The sequence below is a fragment of the Notamacropus eugenii genome, chromosome 6 (assembly GCF_028372415.1).
Source record: "Notamacropus eugenii isolate mMacEug1 chromosome 6, mMacEug1.pri_v2, whole genome shotgun sequence".
Taxonomy (NCBI): domain Eukaryota; kingdom Metazoa; phylum Chordata; class Mammalia; order Diprotodontia; family Macropodidae; genus Notamacropus; species Notamacropus eugenii.
This window is the reverse complement of record NC_092877.1, coordinates 38289305-38309360: the sequence shown is the minus strand read 5'-3', so window position 1 is coordinate 38309360 and position 20056 is coordinate 38289305. Positions and strand designations below refer to the sequence as shown.

Genomic DNA, 20056 nt, shown 5'->3' with positions numbered 1-20056 from the left:
TCTCTCGTGGAAGAGAGAGAGAGAGAGAGAGAGAGAGAGAGAGAGAGAGAGAGAGAGAGAGAGAGAGAGAGAGAGAGAGAGAGAGAGAGAGAGACCTCCTTTATGTACTCAGTCACATACAACAAGCATTCCAATGATTTCTCACACAGAAGCAAGGGCTTAATCGGACTCATAGGACTGAGTCTTAGAATATTAGAAAGCACCTAGTTCATTCCTCTCACTTTAAAGAAGAGAAAACTGTGGTCCAGAAAGGAAAAGGTATTTTCCCTGAGAGAGCTGAGGTAAGAACCCTGACTTGCAATTCAGGGCTTCCTCTGTCCCAGGCTTCCTCCCTTGGTCAACGGTCTCCCTCAGTGGGAGATTTGTACTGGGGGCTGAGGACAATGAAAGCCAGTGTTCCTGTAACACTGACTTTCTCTTTAAGTGAGGATTTCGAATTCATGCAGAAAGGAAATCAGGAAACAAAAATGAGGCAAGGAAGAAAAGGGATCCTTCTCATTGACCCTTGACTTTTCATCCAGGATGTTATCGCTTTTTCAGACTCTTTTAATAAATCCATGTGACAGATGGGAAAACTGAAGCATTATGAGAATGTGTATTCTTTGTATTCTACAGTATAGTTTTCAAAGGACCCAAGAATTGTAGATTTGAAAAGGACATGAAAGGCCCAATCCCTTTCATTTTACAGATGAAAACTGAGACAAAGTGTCTTGCCAAATTATCTCATTTCATAGACATGACAACCTGAGAGGTCAACTCAGATTTAAAGCTGGAAGTAAGGAACCTGAGACATCACCCAGTCCCATCCTCTCGTTTTACAGATGAAACAACTGAGGCTCAAGTGGTTAAGTGATTTGTGAGAGGTCACCCAGAGAATAAACAACAGGACCTCTAATCCCATGTTTTGCATCGCAGCCACTGTAACAATAAGAGATATCATTTTCCTATTTTCCAGATGAAGAAAATAACCTGAGAACTAAAGTGATCATATGAGTTATTGGAGGTGGCAGCTACAAGAAGAAGAAGATAAATCACCAGGCCTGGAGTCAGGAAAACCTGAGTTCAAATCCAGCCTCAGAAACTTACTAGCTGTGTGACCCTGGGAAAGTCACTTCACCCTGTTTGCCTCAGTTTCTTCATCTGTAAAATCAGTTAGAGAATGCAATAGCAAACTACTCAAGTATCTCTGCCAAGAAAACCCCAAAACCAATGAAGAGTCAGACATAACAATAAATGAGACCAGAAACGAGGCTCCCACTTTCCTCACTTGGCGATGCCTCCCCTTGGTTGTTTGCAGGAGCCCCCACATTCCAGCACCTGGGCTGAGATGAGATTGTTATTCAGGTCCTTCACACTTAGGACAATCTCCCCAAGCAGAGGCAGATAATCAGTGAGGAAGAGAGTAGAGAAATAGACGCTCAGAGGCATCTTTATCCAGCTGGACCCTGGAGCCTGGCTGAGGCAGAGGCTCATTTGTAGAGTCTCTATAGGGAAGCTTTATGGTTCAATGGAAAGAAACCTGGCTTTGACACCTGATATCGTTTAGGGCCTTCCAACCTCTTTGGCCTTTGGTTTCCTCATCTCTAAAATAAAGAGGGTGGACTTGATCAATGATGTCAAATTCAAATAGAAATGGCGGCCGCTAAACCACACACAAAGATCCCTGTAGGTCATATACTGTCTTAGTTTTAAAATGTCATCTTATCAATGTTTCATTGTATCTTTATTTATTTTATTAAATATTCCCTAGTCACATTTTAATGTAGTTTGGCTGCACAGGAGTACTGCAGAGGCCAGTGGAGGTGTGTTTGACACCTCTGGACCAGATAACCTCCGCAGTCCCTTCCATCTCTAAATCTAGGGCCCTGGGATCCTTAATGTTCATCCTAGTTCCCCTAAAATGAAGGGCACTGGACTAAATAACCTCCAAGTTTCCTCCAGCCTTAACTCTCTTATCAAGTGATCCTCAGTGACAGTTCGTCTCTTCTCCATTCGCTGAATTTTAACCATAGAATGGCTGGGCCAGCCTGGTCTGCTCTGCTTTCATATATTTCCATATCATCTTTGCCCTAAATAGTGATGAGGAAAAAGCTTTAAACCTAGCAGGGAAATTGTGAGAAACATCCTGCTACAAAGAGCCAGTCTGTGTCAGGGAAGCCAAGCTGATTCAATAACTTCAAAGAAAAGAAAAACTCAGAGGTTAATTAACAGAGACCTGGGCTGGGCAGAGTAAATTCCATCTATCTAAAATTATCTCTGACAGACGGCAGCGAGGACCAAAGGATCGGCTTTCAGCAGTGTCAGATTCCCGAACAATAATTCTTTGGTCTTTCCCAGTACAGTCCGCCAACTCAGCCACCCATCATTGCTCCCTGGCTAGCAGGCGCCCGAGTATCTGAGGAAATCAGCTGCCAGTCCCAATCCACCCTTGTCCCAGCCCCCCAATTCCCCAGTCTTTTCCTCCCACAGCAAACCTCCACATTCCCCTTAGTGAGTCCAGAGTGCCACAGAGTACAGTGTAGTATAACAGAAAGAGTTGACCTGAGAGTTAGAAGACATGTTGCTTAGTCCTCTAGTTGGGTCTCAGTTTCCTCATGTGTAAAATAAGGAGGTTAGACAAGATCTCTAAGGTACCTTCCAATTTTAACATTCTAAGAATCTGTGCCTAGGCTCCTAAGAGTTATCCCCTTCTTTCCTAAAGCATAGCTTTTCCCCTGAGTTTGATCTGAGGCTTGAGATAATTTCCCCAAAGTATCTTTGGGCTAGACAGAAGGCCAGAATATAGGATCTAGAAGGATCATTTGGGATCACCCAGTAGCAATGATAAACCATGCTGTCCCGCTCCTGATCAAGACATGATGGGCTCAAAATGCTGAATGAGACACATATTTATGCCCAATGTGGGAATTTGTTTTTGCTTGATATTACACATTGTTTACAGGCTTTGGTTTTGCTTCTTTCTCCCCCCAAATAGGGAGAGGAGAGGTGGAAAGGAAAGGAATAAAGTTTTGTTGATTGAAAAGAATTAATTTTTTAAGATCATCTAATGACCCAGTCTTACTCTAGATTAATCTAGGATCTAACAACTTTTTAAAAATATACTTTTGTAACTATTTCAGTAGAATAGGTTTCCTTTGTAATTCTATGTATTTTATTTTATGCATTTAAAAGCATTTTTCTGAGAAAAGGGTCCCTAGATTTCACCAGGCTTCCAAAGGAATCCATAGGCTTCACCAGACTGACCAAGGATTTATAATACTAAAAAGATTAAGAACTTCTGATCTAGTTCAACGCCTGCATTTTACAGATGGGATAACTTAGGCTCAGAAAGACTCACCCAAGGTCACACCATGAGCAACTGAAAAAGGTCCTTAGAGAGTAAGGGTCCCAGGTTCACCACCATATCCTGCTATGTCCCATACCTCTGCTGCTAAGGTCACAAGAACAGGGATCTGGAGACCTCATTCTGCCCTGCTCCATACTGTGGTGTACTGTATACTACTTGATTGAGAGATACTGGCTTGGTCTGAGGGGTCTTAGCCTTTTTAAAATTTCATTTATTTATTTGTAATTTTTTTTATTTTAAACTTAAATGAAAAATGAAAAAAAATTGCCATGAATACTAACAGAGGATTCAATATAAAACCACAAATTTCCATTTCAAGATGACCTATATAATAAACACTTGTTTTCAAAGCTTCCCAGCTTTGCTTTGCTTCCTTGTTGGTTTTCTTTTGCTCCCTGCTCTGTACTTTTTATTTTTTCCCCTCCCTTCTCCCACCACCCTAAAGAAAGCTACAATTAAGTGTGGATATATATTGATATGAATATAAGGACATGTATACACACACAGAGATCTATAAATATGCATATATATGTAAGACCATACTATGCTTATTTCTCCTGTCATTTGTTTCTCTGAAGATCTTCCCTCATAAGTGCATCCTGAGCCATCTCCAGTCATCCTGAGGAATACCTGGTCACTGGATCCAGATGGCTCAGAAGGAGAAAGTGAGGCTGCTGACCTTGCACAGCGCTCCCTCACTCAACACAAAGTCAAGAGCAAGTCATGTCATCATTTCTCTGATGGCGTGGTCTTCTTTGACAATGATGGACAAACACAGCAACAACCTTCATAAGTCCAAGTGTTTCAATATTTTTCTAAATCAACCAGTTCATCACTTCCTACACCACAGCAACATTCCAACCCAATCACGTCCTATCTGAGAGGCTGCCAAAAAAATCCATAGACTGAGAGACTATGAAAGTTTTCCCCAAATTTTCTATATTCCTACTATTCTTAGTACATAGCTTTTATTTACACAGAAAATTTTAATGTAAAATAATCATAATTATTCTTTTTACACTTCAATAATGCTCCCACCTTATAATATAGTTTAAAGTCTGCTAATGTTAAACCTACTTCCTTTACATCTTTTTCCCCTGGTTTCTTTGAAGTTCCTGACCTTTTGTTCTTCCAAATGAACTTTATTATCATTTTTTCTAACTCAGTAAAATAATTTTTTAGTAATTTAATTGGGGTGACATTGAATAAATAGATTAGTTAGGTAAAATTGTCATTTAAAAAATTATATTGGATTTACCCACCCACGAACAATAAATATTACTTCAGTTATTAAGGCTCTTGGTTTTTGAGGGAGAAGGAAGGGTAGGTGGCAGTCTCTGGACCAGGCACGAAGTGCTTCAAGTCTAAGGCTTTGCATCAGGAAATGATGAACTTCTGCGATATTTATCTCTCTGTCTCCACCACCGAGCCATGCTTACCAATATCCCTCAAGCCTCTCCAAGGTGACAAATCCCTTCATCCATTCTGCCTACCCAGTAAACAAAACATATTGACTGAATCAAGAAGTCAGTCATTCAGTGGTCTGCTGACCTGCTGACTCCTGAAGCAGGGTCCATAAGACTGCCAGCAATTTTGGCTTCGAAGCCACCCACTGCCCCCCCCCTTTACAAACAGAGAAACTGAGTGCAGACAGATACTGCTGCTGGTGGGAAGTATTGTGGGGGAGGGGTACTGGGAAGGTGTTCTTCAGTAATCATTAATTTAAGAATTCTGCTTTTAAATTTGTGAGGCCTGATGTGTGTGTGTGTGTGTGTGTGTGTGTGTGTGTGTGTGTGTGTGTGAGAGAGAGAGAGAGAGAGAGAGAGAGAGACAGAGACAGAGACAGAGACAGAGAGACAGAGACAGAGACAGAGACAGAGACAGAGAGAGCAGATTGGTGAAATGGCTCAGTCTCTATTGAAGATTCTCTTCTATGCAGAGAAGCCTCCAATACAAGCCCCTTCCCCCAGCCCCAATGCCAAGGCACCCTCCTAGAACTTTCCAGGCCAGCAGCACCCATGCTCTGGAGCAGCAGACCTATCCAAGGCTTAACACTGAGCCTTAAGTTCCAGCCCTGCTGGAAAGGAGGGATGGGAAAAGATAAGATGTTGGAGAATGGTGGGAAAGGGGCATCCAGGCAGGGCCAACCATGGTGAGGGGGCCCAGAATTCCTTCTGAAACTGTCATGTATTTAACTATTTTGTATATATGTATGCAGGTACATAAACACATATAGACACATATATATATTTCTATATTTGTATGTGTATTGTTAACTTCACAGTAGATAGCATTTAAATTGCTCTAAAATTTGCAAAGCAATTTACATGCGATCTCACTTAAGTTTTGCTATCATCCTGTGAGGTAGGTGCTATTATCGTCCCCAATTTACAGACAAGGAAACTGAGGTTAGGAGAAGTTAATTGACTTCCCCAGGGTCCCACAGCTAATCTATATTAATGCTGTATGTATATAAGGTGTCCCAAAAGTCTGAGTGAAGGCTAAAGCTTTAAGAACAGACCCTTCCAGACCCAGCCAATCTTATCCCTCATTCCACCTCTGCTCCAGTTTCCTCCATACACCCCATCTGACCCAGTCGGTCCCAACCCAAGGTTCAGACTGTTCAGGAAACACGAGATTGGATGTCTTAGTTGCAAATTATACCCCATCCACCAGCCGAAATGACAGTCTGCAGAGGGGTGAGGCAGGCTTACTTTCCTGCTTGGCTTTCAAATGATGTATTTGGTTTCCTTTCTCCTCTCCACTCCTCCCTCTGCCTCTGCAAATTCCATGAATGCCAAGTTCAGCTTGAAAAGAAGAAAAGGAAAGAGGAAAAAGAGAAATTCCTTCTTTTGGTGATGTCCCAAGAAGCCCCAGGCAGCAGACATGGGCTCCCCTGCCTCAGGCTCTCAGATCAGCTTTTGGGGGAGACAGAGTGCAGGGATGGGGATGCCTTTCAAGGGTAAGGAGGCCCTTTTTTGCCCCAGGACCACTAATTGGCAGTGTCGCCTCGGCAATGAGCCCCTGCAGATGCACCGGCTCTGAGAGGAATTTCCTGTCTGGGACACAGCAAGAGAGAATTAGCCTCCCAAAGGTGAGAGGCCAGCATTAGGAGTGGGAAAGTCGGGGTTCCCTATTTATCTGTTGGCTTTACATTCTGACCATCTTCCTCATTCTCCCTGCCACCAGAACTCTGACTCTGCCATGAGAACTTAACTCTAGCCAGTGAGTTTTACCTGACCTCGATCAGACCCAGGCATTCAAGCCACCCCTCCCTGGCATTTCTTCATACCCTTTCAACAGAACTTGGACTCTGTCCTTGGGAAGCTGGGCTCTGCCCGGTGATCTCTTGCCTTATCTGAACCAAAGCATCATGGCCCCTTTCTGGCCAGGTAGTTCTGAATCATGCAGCCTGTGCTTTGGTCCCACTCCTCACATCTCCTCCCTTCCTATGTTCCTTCCACGTACTGCCCAACCCCAGGAGAATATAAATTTCTTTAGGGACTGTCTTGCTTGCTTGGCACAGTATCTGATTTAGAGTGAGCACTTAATAAATGCTTTATTCATTCACTTGTTTTCTAGTTAGAGTCTCCAAACCTCACTGGTGCCTAGTTTCGGTGACAGCCAGAAAAGCTTAGGACCACTGACCTAAAGAAACTGACCAAGCAGGATCCGTGTTTTATGCATGTTACTGTGAAAAAACATCTTTACCTGCTCCCCCCAGAATTAAATGAAAACCAGAAGCTCTGTTATATTAATGACCGTACTTGACTCTAAAGGAGCATCGTGAGAATGCACCTCCCTTCCTTCTTTGCAAACATAGGGAACTATGGGCATGGAAGTCTGCATAGAATATCAGACTTGAATGAATTTTGTCAACCTGCTTTTCCCCCTGCTTTCTTTACTATCCATTGCTATCAGTGCTGAGTCCTTACTAGGGGCGTGTATGTGGAGGGGTGGGGTAGATTTTGGAGAATAAAGGTGATCTAAATACAAAAAAAGAAAAAAAATCAGAAAAATTTTAAAAAAAGAGAATCCTTTAGGAATAACAATGATAATAAATCCCATTTCTGTAACACTTTAAGGAACCAGACCATTATTGATAGGACCCCTCCAAGCCTTCAGATTGGTCTGAAAGAAGTCAGAGGTACTTTAAGAGTTCCATGTGGGGCAACCAAGGTGATAGGAGAGTGAATTGTCCATTTGCTCCTGGACATCTACTCAGATTACTTGAGAACTCTCCTGTTTAATCTACATATCAGTGATATGGGTGAAGACAAAACCAGGCTGCAAAGACAAGATGACTTTCCTACATGAAACATAAAAGGGGCTAAGTTCTGAGATCATGATGAAGGGTCTGGTATTTCTCTAAGATTTTATAGATAAATGCTTGGACTAGATTTTCTCTGAGGATCCTTCCACACCTAAGGTTCCAGCTATCACCCACGAAGCCCCCAGTATTCTCATGATCTACCCGTCTGGTTTGCCCCCCAATAGGTACACTCCGAATGTCAGAGCTGGAAAAGAATTTGAGAACCCCTCCTAACCCAACCTTCGTCTTTTGTAAAGAGGTAATCAGGTCCTAGAGAGGGAAAATAACTTTCCTGGCATCACCCAGCAGTTTAGTGGCATAGACAGGGTGAGAATTCAAGGTTCCCAGACTCCTAACCTAGGTTTCTTTCAAGTGAGATTATACCACAAAAGGAAGTCTTAGTGGGAGGGAAGGAACTGAATGTGAAGTAATTTGCAAACACTGTTTCTCAAGCCAGACCCCAGAATCATAGAATTTCATAGATGAAAGGTACTCAAGAAGCCCCCAGTTCAATTCAAATCTGAATAAGAATCTACTTTAAAACATACCAAGTGGTCATTTAGCCTGCTCAAAGACCTCTCAGAAGAGCAAACCTACTAACTCCCAAGGCAGCCCGCTCCACTCCTGGGAAGGCCCCTCTGATGGGTAGGACATCTTTTCTTGCATTAAGGCAAATCATACATCTTTGTACCTCTGCCCTCTGGGACCAAAGAGAATTGTAATATCTCTTCTATGTGATGGCCTTTCAATTCAATTAAATACTTGAAGACCATTCTCATCTCCTTCAAAGCTTCTCTTCTTCAGGCTAAACAGCTTCTTTAACCAATCTTGATATGGCATGATCTCAGGGCCTCTACCATCCTAGTTTCTCTCTTCTGGATGCTTTCCTAGCTCATCAACATCCTTCCTAAAATATCCAAAACTGAACACAACAGCCCAGATGTGATCTAACCAAGGCAGAACTATTATCTCTCCAGTCCTTCCTCTCTTAATGCAGCCTAAGATCACAATCACTCATTCATGGTTAGCTAGAACCCCAAGTTGTTTTCTAGATGAAATACTTTGTATGCACGTCTCACCCAATAGCATGCTTGTGAAGTTGACTTTTTAAACACCACAGTAAGACTTTACATTTATCCCAAATAAAATTCATCCTTTTCTATTTAGCCTAAAGTTCTAGCACATCAAGATCATTTCCGGTCCTCAGTCTGCCATCTAACAAGTCAACCATCCCTTCCAGCTCTGGGCCATCTGCAAACTGGATATGTTCTAATTATGCCTTTAGCCAAGTCACTGATAAAAATATCTAACAATAAAGAGCCAAGCATAGATAACTGCAGCACTGTGCTAGAGACTTCTTACAAAGGGACCTATTCTTTGTAGGTGGTTCAATCCTGACCCACCTCATTATACTATCTCCTTGCTCACATTTCTCTGTCTCTCTCTTGAGAGATTTCATAGCCCAGTCCAACCCTTCCCCAAAGCCCTAATTCCACTATACCTTAAAAACATACATGCTCTTCTACAAAGATACACACCAAAATCACAGGGTACATTTTCAATGTTTTCAAAAAAACCAGGTCATTTGGTCTGTAAGATAAAACCTTCATTTCCTCAGCTGAAAGTATTGCCTGTGACCACGGGAAGGCCTTGGAGCCACAATGCTGACTCCTCCAAACCCAAACCCAAGCAGCATTAAGAGAAACATTCCAGTCCTTGAGCCACGATCCTTCCTTTCTGCCTATCCCACCCAGGCCTACCTCAATGAGCTACAGAACTGGCCAAGGCTTCCTGCTGAAAAATTCCGGAGTACAGGGAGAGGGGGCAGGGAGCTGATTCAAGAGCTGGGAGCTGAGAGAAGAAGAGGTTAAAAGAGTCAGAATTGTCATTTAGGAAAGCTAGAACGTCCTGCCCATCCCTGGGAGGAGTCACTTGGGTTCTCCCTCAGCCTTTGGGAAGGACCCACATTCCTGAATCTCCCCCTACTCTGCTCAGAATAGCATTCCCCCCCCCCCCCGCCCCGGGGCCCTAGAGGGATGGGCAGGGCCAATGACAGATTAATCTTGGTTCTCAGCAAAGAAACAATCAAAATCTTAAAAATCATGGAGACGTCCAGAGGTTGTGGCATCCACACAACTCAGATGTATCACAGAATCATTGAAGGATGAACCGATCCGGGACCTTAGACATTATCGAATCCAACTTTGCATTTAACAGAGCAGAAAACAGAGACCCCGGAGAGGATGTGACCAGCCCGAGGTCACAAGCCGTGACGTTAATGACAACCCGATTGCCTCGCCTGGCAGGCAGTACCACAGAACTGAGGCCAAGAAGGGACAAGGGGTCATCCTCCCACAGGCTTGAAGACACTTGATCTTTTGAAATGAGGGAAAATGGTAGCAATGTAAGTCTACAGAGAGCATAGAGAGTATCTATCAAAGGCTCAATTCATTCACCACAATCTTCATTCCTTCTCTGCCTGGCTGCTCTGGCCTCCAGCAATCAGAGAAGGGGGCCTTACGTCAAAGTCATCTCCCACACTTGTTTCTTAAACGTTCTTTCAGTCTGTAGAGTCAGAGAATCAGTCCTAAAAGGGCTAGAAGAAAATTTAAAGGCTATCAAACCCAACATCCTCATTTTATATGTGAAAAAAGTCAGGTGCCAAAAAGGTAAGTGATTTAAACAAGGTCACAGAGTGAGTCAGTAGGAGATCCCAGACCTCCTGGCTCCCAGTCAAGTGTACCAGCTTGCCACACTCTGCCCCAAGGACTTTTCAGTTCTTCTTCTCCTTTTCATTCCTGATTCTGGGCAGTGTTAGCATTTGACTCATAATACAGGATTTAGTCAATAAAGCATAGAATTTTAAAGTTGGAAAGAAACTCAAAAGTCACCTAGACTTACCTCCTGCCCATAGGAGAGGAATCCCCTCTACCACACTCCTGATTTCCCCCAAGGACTTCAAATGTCAGGGAACTCTCAATTTCGAGGGGTCCAGTTTATTTGTAGACCTTTCCGATTGGGAGGAATTCTTCTTTATTTTGAGCCAGGACACCTGTAACTTTCACCCTCAGCTCCTTGTTTTACTGCAGCACTGGAACCAAACAGAAGTGTCTTCCCTTCCCCGCAGCAGGCTATCAGATACTTGAACGCAGAGTCATGTTCTTCCAAAGTCTTCCCTTCTCTAATCCTGCCTTCCAAGTGGAGTCCAAACCACATTGATGATTATTTTTCTTTGGGACCACAAAATGGCACCTCCTTCCACGAATGAGCCAGACTGCTGCTTACCAAGCTTTGAGCTACTGCTCTGTGTTACTACATTAGCTTTCTTTCCCCTCATCCAAAAAAAAAAGTTCTTTCAGATTTACTTATTAAATAATTAAACTTACTTCCCTATATACATGTTTTCTCCCAAGAGAATGTAAGCTCCATTAGGGCAGGGATGGCTTCTGGTTTTGGCTTTGTAACTTCAGCACCGAAAATAATGCCTGGCTCAGAGTAGGCATCAACAAAGTGCTTTGCAAACCCCTGCACTTTAAATGACAGTGATGACCGTCCCATGATAGCACAAGAAGTGAAGGAAGGATAAAGGGAGGGAGGGAGGAAAAGTATTGTTATATGACACTCTATTAAGCTCTCTGCATACAAATATAAAAGCAAGAGAGTTAATGTCCTAAAGAAGCTTACATTCTATTAGCAGAGGCCACACATAGAGGAGAATGGTAGCCAAGGAAAGAAGGTTCTGGTCTGGGGATTCGCAGGATTGGTGAATGAAGCCAAAGGACAGGTGATTGACATGCCCTTTCCAGAACAAAAAGAAAAGATTGCAAAAACACCATTTGTAGGGCTTAAGAGCCACATCCAAGAATGCCCAGGCCCTGGACACCTCACCTCCTCCTAATCTGTCTCCTCCTGATGCTTCAGCACCTTCCTAGCATCCTCAACTCTCCTAGAAAAGATTTCTCTCCCAGTTTCCTCATGGTGGCCCAACCATCTTCCACTGAATTCAGGGAACCTGACCCCTGTGAAAAAAGAGCTATCCAGGACCCCAGGATCCACCTGGCTCAGAAAGTGAAACATGAGGTCTCAACTACTTTCAGTTCCTCCAGGAAACAAGTTGTCCAGGGGCCTCATGGGTCTAGAACTCTTTGTTGCTCTTAAGATCTCATCTCCCCCTGACATTTCATGTTGTCTGACTGTGATTAGACACTCATCTCTCCATTAGGCTCCAGAACCTGCTACCTCCCTGGTATCCCCAACATTCCACAATATCATCCCAAGGACTCCTAGGGCCTCTTCTGCTCCCCAGGCCTAAGTTATTCCTAGGGCCCAAATTAAGACAATTTTACAAATCAGACACAAAACATCTCTGAGGAAGGCTTATTTGTGGGTACCTTGGGCCAATCAGTATCCAGGGAGTATCTGGAGTCAAGAGAGATTGTGGCTCAGTTGGCAGTAAACCTCACAGGACCAAATTCACCAGAGCGACAATATTTTACATGCATGTCCACACTAGCCTCACCCTGCTCTCTCCAGGAGCAGACCACGGAGAGGAGTAAGCAAGAGCTGGGTTGACCTTCTGCCCTCCCAAGTCCCAGTTCCAACATCTAATCACAGCCAAACCTTGGAAACAGTAATAGAGCCTCCATATACTACAGTGAAAGCAGAGCAAAAGAATGGGGTCTCCACATATCCCCCATAACAGCTTTCAGGAAAAGTTGAGCCTCTACACTCCTTGGCGGAGACAAGCAAAGGAAGAGTCAGGAGCTGGGGACTCCTATGACCGGAGAGGGTCTTGCTCAGGCTCCTCAGTACAGTTCTCCATGCACACATTTGCAGGTTGTCTTTGATGGTTCACTTGGGAAGAGTCAGCCTTGAGGCTTGAAGAATGTAATGATTTCTCAGTTTTCTCAGATCAGCTCTGACATCCTGCACTAGGAATCTATAATGTGGTCACATCCCCATGGGAAGAGGATCATTTTTATCAGTGGCCACAAGAAAGACCAAGATGGACTGCTTGGCCATTTAGGGGGTGAAATTCAGTTGGAATGCATAGAATGGATGGCAGAATCAAAATTCTAGATCATCTGGAAGGCTGGGAAGTTAAGCTGGAATTCCAGTATTTTGGTACAGTGGAAAGAACATTGAATTTAAAGTAATGGGTGAATGCTGACTCTGCCACTTAATTAATCATGTGACCCAGGACAAATAACTTCACATCTCTGGGTGCAGGTTGATTTATCCATAAAATGAGGGGATTCTACTAGGTAGTTTCTTCCAGAAATAGCTCTATGATATTGTGATCCATATGGAATTGAATGAGAATCCATGTCAAATCCTGCTCTGAAGTTCAACACATCAGCCACTCAAGGAAAGGACATGTGGGAGAGGTGGCTAGCCCAGCAAACTTCACTCAGGTCCCATTAAACTGGAAGACAACCCATAGCTACCAGAATAAAATTAATATCCTTTCCAAATTTAGAGGAGAAAAAGTGATATCTTCCAATCTACTCATGGGGGCCAATTCATTTTCCATTGGGTTCAAAACTTTGCCCCCAGAGAGAATCAGATTGTCAGCTACCCCAGGGAAGGGCCTCAGGGCTCTTTGTTGTTCCTAGCAGCTTATATGTTCATTCTCCTCCTGTTCCTCCTAGAGTTTTATCCCTTATCAAATCTTCAGTGACTATTATATCCCTGACATCTCCAATTATCCATTACATATTAATTTTTACTAACATGTAACTAAAATTTAGCATTTCCTTGTATTATGAATGTAGGCAACAAATATTATTCTGAGAAGGGAGTCAATAGACTTTACCAGGCTGCCAAAGGGGTCCGTGACACAGTAAAATGTTAAAGCCCCTGAACTGGACAGCATCTAAGGTCCCTTCCACTTCTGCCTTAGTAGCAACAAACAACACTGAATCACTCTGATCAGTGGGGCAGTGCCACATCCATGCCAGCTACAATCAGCTACCACTCACCCCTACACTCCAAGGGATGAGTTAAAACAGAAATGTCAGATTGAATTTACTCATTCCTTCTAACAACTCAACACCCTACTCCAGTCCCACCAAAACCTTCTGTCTCCTAAGTGTGCCCAGACCAAGGAATTAAGATCACTTTGAAGAAGCAGGTGTGGGGCACAAAGGATAAAGCATTGGGCTTGGTTTCAGGAAGACTTGAGTTCAAATCTAACCTCAGACACTTACTAGTTGTATAACCTTGGGTAAGCCACTTAACCTCTTTCTATCTCAGTTTCCCCAACTGTAAATGGGCATAATAAGAGCAACTACATCACAGGGTTGTTGTAAGGATCAAATAAGATATTTGTAAAGTACCTGGTACATAGTAGGTAATCTGCAAATGCTTATTCCTTTCTCTTCCCAATGTGTCCTACAACCCTAGAGATGTCACAGTGATGGGACTCTTGGTTCTTCTCAACAATGCATTCCACATGCAAAGGATGCTGAGGCATGATCCAAATTTAATCCCCACTTACCCCAAAGAAGATGAACTTGGTCAATGGGAGCATCAGGGGAGAACTACGTCCTGGGAGATGCTGACCCTAATATAGCCTCTCCATGCAAATCCTTAACATTGCCCAATAAAGCTTTTCCCATGTGATTCATCAGTGTTTGTAACTCCCAGTGTGAAATTTCTTCTACCAATGCAGATAGGCACCTATAGCTTATAGCCTGAGCCCCTGGGCTGTCAAGCATTTGCCCAAGCTCCTACAGCCAGCATATATATATGTCAGAGGCCGAGCTCGAATCCAGTGGTTTGCTGATTCCAGGTCTAGCGCCCCAGCCATGACACTGGGACACTCCTCCAGAAACTACAAGCTGTCTGCTTAAATTCCAAACATCTAGATCCATCTCAGAATGCTGCTGGGCATGACTTTACACAAAAGCAGATTTCTTTCATTTCAGTTAAATAAAGTACTTCCTCTTTTTCTTGCTCTTTGGGAATGCTAGGGCCTTCCTGGCTGAATTCCCATTACAATCCTTTTTCCCAGTCAAAACTGCCCTCCCTGAAACCCCGGGTAGATCTCTCACTCTGCCTGAACCGTCTTTCCACTCAGCCGTTTCCCATGACCCTCCCTGTCTCAGTTCACTTTCACAAGCAGCCTCTCTATCGTCCTCCACCCCCAGGGTCATTTCTCCCCACCCCGACCCCATATTCTGGTTCCCAGTATTTGTGTCTCTCCTACTCTTCAGACCAGTAGTCTCCCATCCACTAACCACCCAGGCCACTATTTGGAGCCCCTGGCTGTGCCAGTTCAATGGATTCCAGCTCACCGTGCCCCCATCCCCTTTCCCTCAACTGTTTGATAGCTTCTTGCCCGGTAGGAAAGCACATCCCCCAAGCTCACATTTCCATCTCCCGTCCACCACCAACTTTTGCTCTTATTTTAGATTATCCAGCCAGTCACCTCCCCCAGTTCATCTACCTGAGCCAAGGAATCAGCAGGGGGTCTCTTTCTACCTCTCCCTGTCCTGCCCATGAGCTCCTCTGACCTTCCCCTTAAGAATTCAGATGACTCAATCACTTACAATAAGCGAGGGTAGAAATCATACGTACTACACACCATTGGTATACACATGTCCCATGTATGGATTTGGTGTGTGTACTGCACATATGTACGCTTTGGGATCAATTTTTTTTCCACTAGCAACAGAACTGTCTGAGCTACTCTAGGTTGGCACTGAAATACACAACATAGACATATACACACATATATATACACATATTCAGATTTGCTCATAGGGATACACGTATGCATTCTTGAAAAATCTCCTGCTAGAATCAGCCGGAGGGAGCTTCATCTCCCTCCAGAGTCTGGTTGCTTCATCTCAGACCCCCTAAATCCAGACAGAGAGAAGCTCTTACTTACCTTCCGAGATGGGAGCTGTCAGAGAGGGGCCCTAATGGGGGCCTCAAAGGCACAGGACAAGCATCTGAGATCTCAGCTTCTGCCCCAGGGGCTGGCTCAGGACCCCTCTCCCACCCTACTACCACTCTTGTCCCGAGCCTTCCGACTTTCGGACTAGATGTGTCTATAAACTCCGCAATGTGCTTTCATCATGAGCACCATCCCCTCATCTGTCTGGCTGCATAGTTTCAGACCGGCTACCCTCCAAGAGACCATGGAATGAGTCTATTTTGGTATCCTGTGGCAGTGGAAACTTCTTTCTCTGGCTCTGTGGTAAGGACCTCAATTGGAGAGTGGTCAGCCATAATTAGAGACCCTGCTCGACACCACCACCTCCCCAGTAACCCCTCCCAGGGAAGGAGCAGGCAAGGCCACAGAGATGCCAACTCCTTTCCTGGAAAAGTTGACCTGAATCACTGAAGGGGGCAAAGAGGGGGAGGTTGGGCTGTGATGGACACCCTGACATCTGGAAAGTGAAAGCAAGGTTGCTGGGCTCCCTTCCCATGGAGCTTAAAACAACCGCAAAGAAAGGAACTATCCAAGTAAAGAGTTTACGTGTTTGGAAACAGAGAAAGAAGAAGCCGTTTTATCGACCACAGAATGCCTGGAATGTGACCCTGTTTATTCAACACAGGTGTTTTCCTTACCAAGTCCCCACCCAACTCTGTCTCCAGATTCCCCGGGGGCCCACAGACCTAAGTGAGCTTGCAAACGACTTTTGCTTACCCCAAGTGATCCTCAGTTTTAGGATCAGACAGATCAAAGCAAATGGCCTCTGGTTATCTGACACAAAATCTCATGTGATGAAGTATTCTTGAGCTGGTAGCCTACAGAGGTTACCGGCCTAAGTCTCGCCCCCAATTGAGGTGCTGACCCTGAACTTAGAAGAAAAGCCAGGGGGTATTCTCCCTCAGACCCTGTTCTAAGGCTTAGCACCCCTCACAAATAGGGCAGATTCCCTGGCATCTGACCTAACACCCTCTTGCTGTGTTGTTGTGAGTCATTTCAGTCTTGTTTAGCTCTTCATGACCCCATTTGAGGTTACTGGAGTGGTTTGCCATTTCCTACACCTAGCTCATTTTACAGATGAGGAAACTGAGACAAACAGGATGAAGACTTGCCCAGGGTCACGTAGCTAGAAAGTCTCTGAGGGGCAGATTTGAACTAAGAAAGATGAGTCTTCCTGACTCCAGGTCCTGTGCTCTATGCCCTGCACCTTTGCTTTGGTTGATTAGCAGCATGCTCCCATGAAGAGTATTAGCTTTAAAGTTAGAGGACCTGAGTTCAAATCCCAACTCAGCTACTTGCTACCTGTGTGACCTTGGACATTTCATCATTAGGGGGTCTTCAGTTTCTTCATCTGTAAAATTAAAAGATTGGAAAGATGACTTCTAAGGCCCCTCCCAGCTCTAAGGCTATGATCCCTTCACTTGCTAAGTACGACATTCTTTTCATTTCCATTGGCATGAAGGCCATTTTAAACACTTGCAGGTCCCTTCTGCTTGGTTCTCGGTTCCATGGGCCCCACGTTCCATGAGCTTTTTCATATTCAGGCTAAATTATTTGGTTTCCTTTCATCAGTTCCATCACAGAAATCTCCCCAGATTCACAAGCCTTCCTTCCCAGGAGAGAAAGCACGGCATAGCGAACAGAAAGCTGGCCTTGGAGCCAGGGAGTCCTGGTCTCACACACACTGGCTGGGTGTCCTGCCTAAGCAGGTAGGTCACTTAGACCTTCAGGGTTTGAAGACAAAAAGGGAAGACACATAAGAATACATGTGACCCACAGCACTCTGTGGAGCCAGATTAAAATGTAATTTGGAAATATTTCACAAAATAAATAAAAATGCAATAACACATAGGTATGTGACCCTCAGAGACCCTTATATAAGGATTCATGGACCCCAGTTTCTGTCTAACACCATAGCTCTAGGCAACTTTAAGACTGTAAGTTGGAGAGAAGGTATTGATCTGCTTTAGCAGAATCCCCTCATAGAGGCATTGCCTATATTAATGAAATCACAGATCCATTCCGTATTCCATACAAACCATCCAGATATTAAACCAGAACCTAGGCTGTAAACCTAGGCTCTTAGAGTTAATAACCAGAGACCTGCTGGTCTAAACCTCTCAGGACCAGAGGCTCCAAATTGGGCATTTCCCAGATGGTTGCCACCTATTGAAAGGTGATACCAGTCTATACAACCATCTGTTTTCTCCAGGATTAGGAGGAAGGAGTTCTTTTACTCACCCACCTCCTTCCCTCTGCTGGACATGAACCCTCAAGTCTCAGTTTATCTCTAAATGGAGAAAGTTACAGGTCATGCTTTAAATTTTTAAGAGACAGTATGTTATCCTGGAAAACACTGGTTAGGAGTCAGGAGAGATGTCATCCAGTTATAACTCTGTTGACCCTAGGCTAGTCCCTGAACTCCTCTTGGTCCCAGATCCCTCTGTCTCCAAAATGCACAGACATACTTACACATACTCTGCTTCCAGGTCTCTTCTGCTTGGTTTTGCCTCCTCGGTTCCATGGGCTCCACCTTCCATGACTCTCCTCTATCTCTTCTCCATTCTCTGGGAGGCCCCACTCTCTAGGCTCCAGTGGGGCTCTCATGACATTCACTGAGGCTTCTCAGATCTCCCCTGCCAGTAGGTGTTCAAGGATCCAAGATGGGAATGGTGGACCAAGTGTGCTACAGAGACCCCCTCTCGTAGCCCAGAGCCCTCTTCACTCTGTCCATGGTTTCCCTCAGTCCAGCTGCAATAGGCTCGCAGGGCTTCCCTGGGACCAGGCAGACCAATGACAAAAGGCCTTAGGGCTCACATTGAAGCAGAGAGCTTGACTACTGAGCCAGGGACACTAGAAACAGAGTAAGGAATGAGCAGACAGAAGGCATCCCAAATGTTGCCTACTTCCCCCCACCTCCAAGGCAGTCCAAACACCCTGCTTAATTTTTAATTGAAATTCCATCCAACAGCCCTGAGGCTAGCCACCCCCATCAGTAGGCATCCTGACAGCCACCTGCCGGGGCCACACTGGCAGGAACTTCAGCGAGAGGGGCAGGAGACAAGACAAATGCACTTCACTCTCTTGTATACTGTGAAACTCCCTTCTATTTGTAGAACACTTAACTGTATGTTATAGGCTTTGCCATTTATAAATGATTAAATATTATTATATTTTATCTGCATAATACTCATAAGGTAGAAATTATTGTACCATCGTACAGTTGAAGAAACCAAGGCCCACTAAGACCAAGTGACTTACCCAGGGTGATACAGCTAGTTTGTGGCAGAGCTAGACTCTGAAGTCAGAGTTTATTCCCTATATTAACAGTGACAAACATGAGGCAAATGCTTGAGGCGACAGTCTTGTAGACTATCCAATCATATGCAACTGGAAAACATTTAACAAAATAAAAATACAATAAAATATAGATAACGTTACTATGTGATTGTCTGAGTCAATATGCACCTGCAGGGATCCCAAAGTATGGTTTGTTGTTGTTTCCCTTTTCAGACCCCTTTTGGAGTTTTCCTGGCAAAGATACTGGAGTGTTTTGCCATTTCCTTCTCCAGGTCATTTTACAGATGAGGAAACAGAGGCAAACAGGGTTGAGTGACTTGCCCAGGGTCACATATCTAATAACAGTCTGAGGTCAGATTTGAACTCAGGTCTTCCTGAGTCCAAGCCCAGTGATCTCTCCCCTGAGCCACTTAGCTGCCCAAGGACTGTTCACTGGCCTCCATTTCTAAGTGAGTTTGACATCACTGTGCTGCATCACACAAATAGATATGGTTGGACAGATAGACAGATAAAGCATTTATTAAGTACCTACTGCATACTAGGCAGTGGGCTAAGGGCTAGAAATATTAGATTATAAGGTCCTTGACTTTAGGGACTGGTTTTTGCCTCTTTTTTGTATACCTAGCACTTAGCCCAGTGCCTGGTGTACAGTAGGCCCATAATAAATGGTTGTTGAACTGAACTGAAAATACAAATATAGGCACATGTATATCAGATTTCATGCCGTGTTAGGGAAGGTGGAGGAAGGGAATTTGGAACTCAAAATCTTATAAAAGTGAATCCTGAAAGCTTAAAAAGGAAAAAATACAAATATAAAAGCACAAGATATTCCTTGCCCTCAAGGGGATTATATTCTAACTAGAGGAAGGCAGCACATAGAGGGGAACTCTATGCAGGGTATGGTGTGCAGCAGCATGATTTGGACACACATTTCTACAAATCTCAAGTCAGAAGCTACAAACAAAAATGCCCTATCATAGAGCAACCAAGTGTTTGCCCACCTCTGTAGTCATCACCCCAAGGCATAAAATAAATCCCCTATTATGTTCTTTAGACTTCGACCGGGGGTCCATGGCCATGCTTCCACATCCAAGTTCTTCCATCATAATCCATAAGACATTCACACACTTGGTCTAATGTTTTTTTAAAAAGAGAA

At 44.1% G+C, this 20056-nt stretch overlaps 1 protein-coding gene across 1 annotated transcript in view; it reads right to left on the bottom strand.

The window, feature by feature from the left end:
* INSC (INSC spindle orientation adaptor protein) overlaps positions 1-15926 on the bottom strand; it is a 161413-nt gene extending 145487 nt beyond the window's left edge. Inside the window, exon 1 of the mRNA XM_072619554.1 lies at positions 15553-15926. The gene's annotated coding sequence lies outside the window, so the exon portion shown is untranslated. The remainder of the gene's footprint in view (positions 1-15552) is intronic.
* Between the last annotated feature and the right edge of the window lie 4130 nt (positions 15927-20056).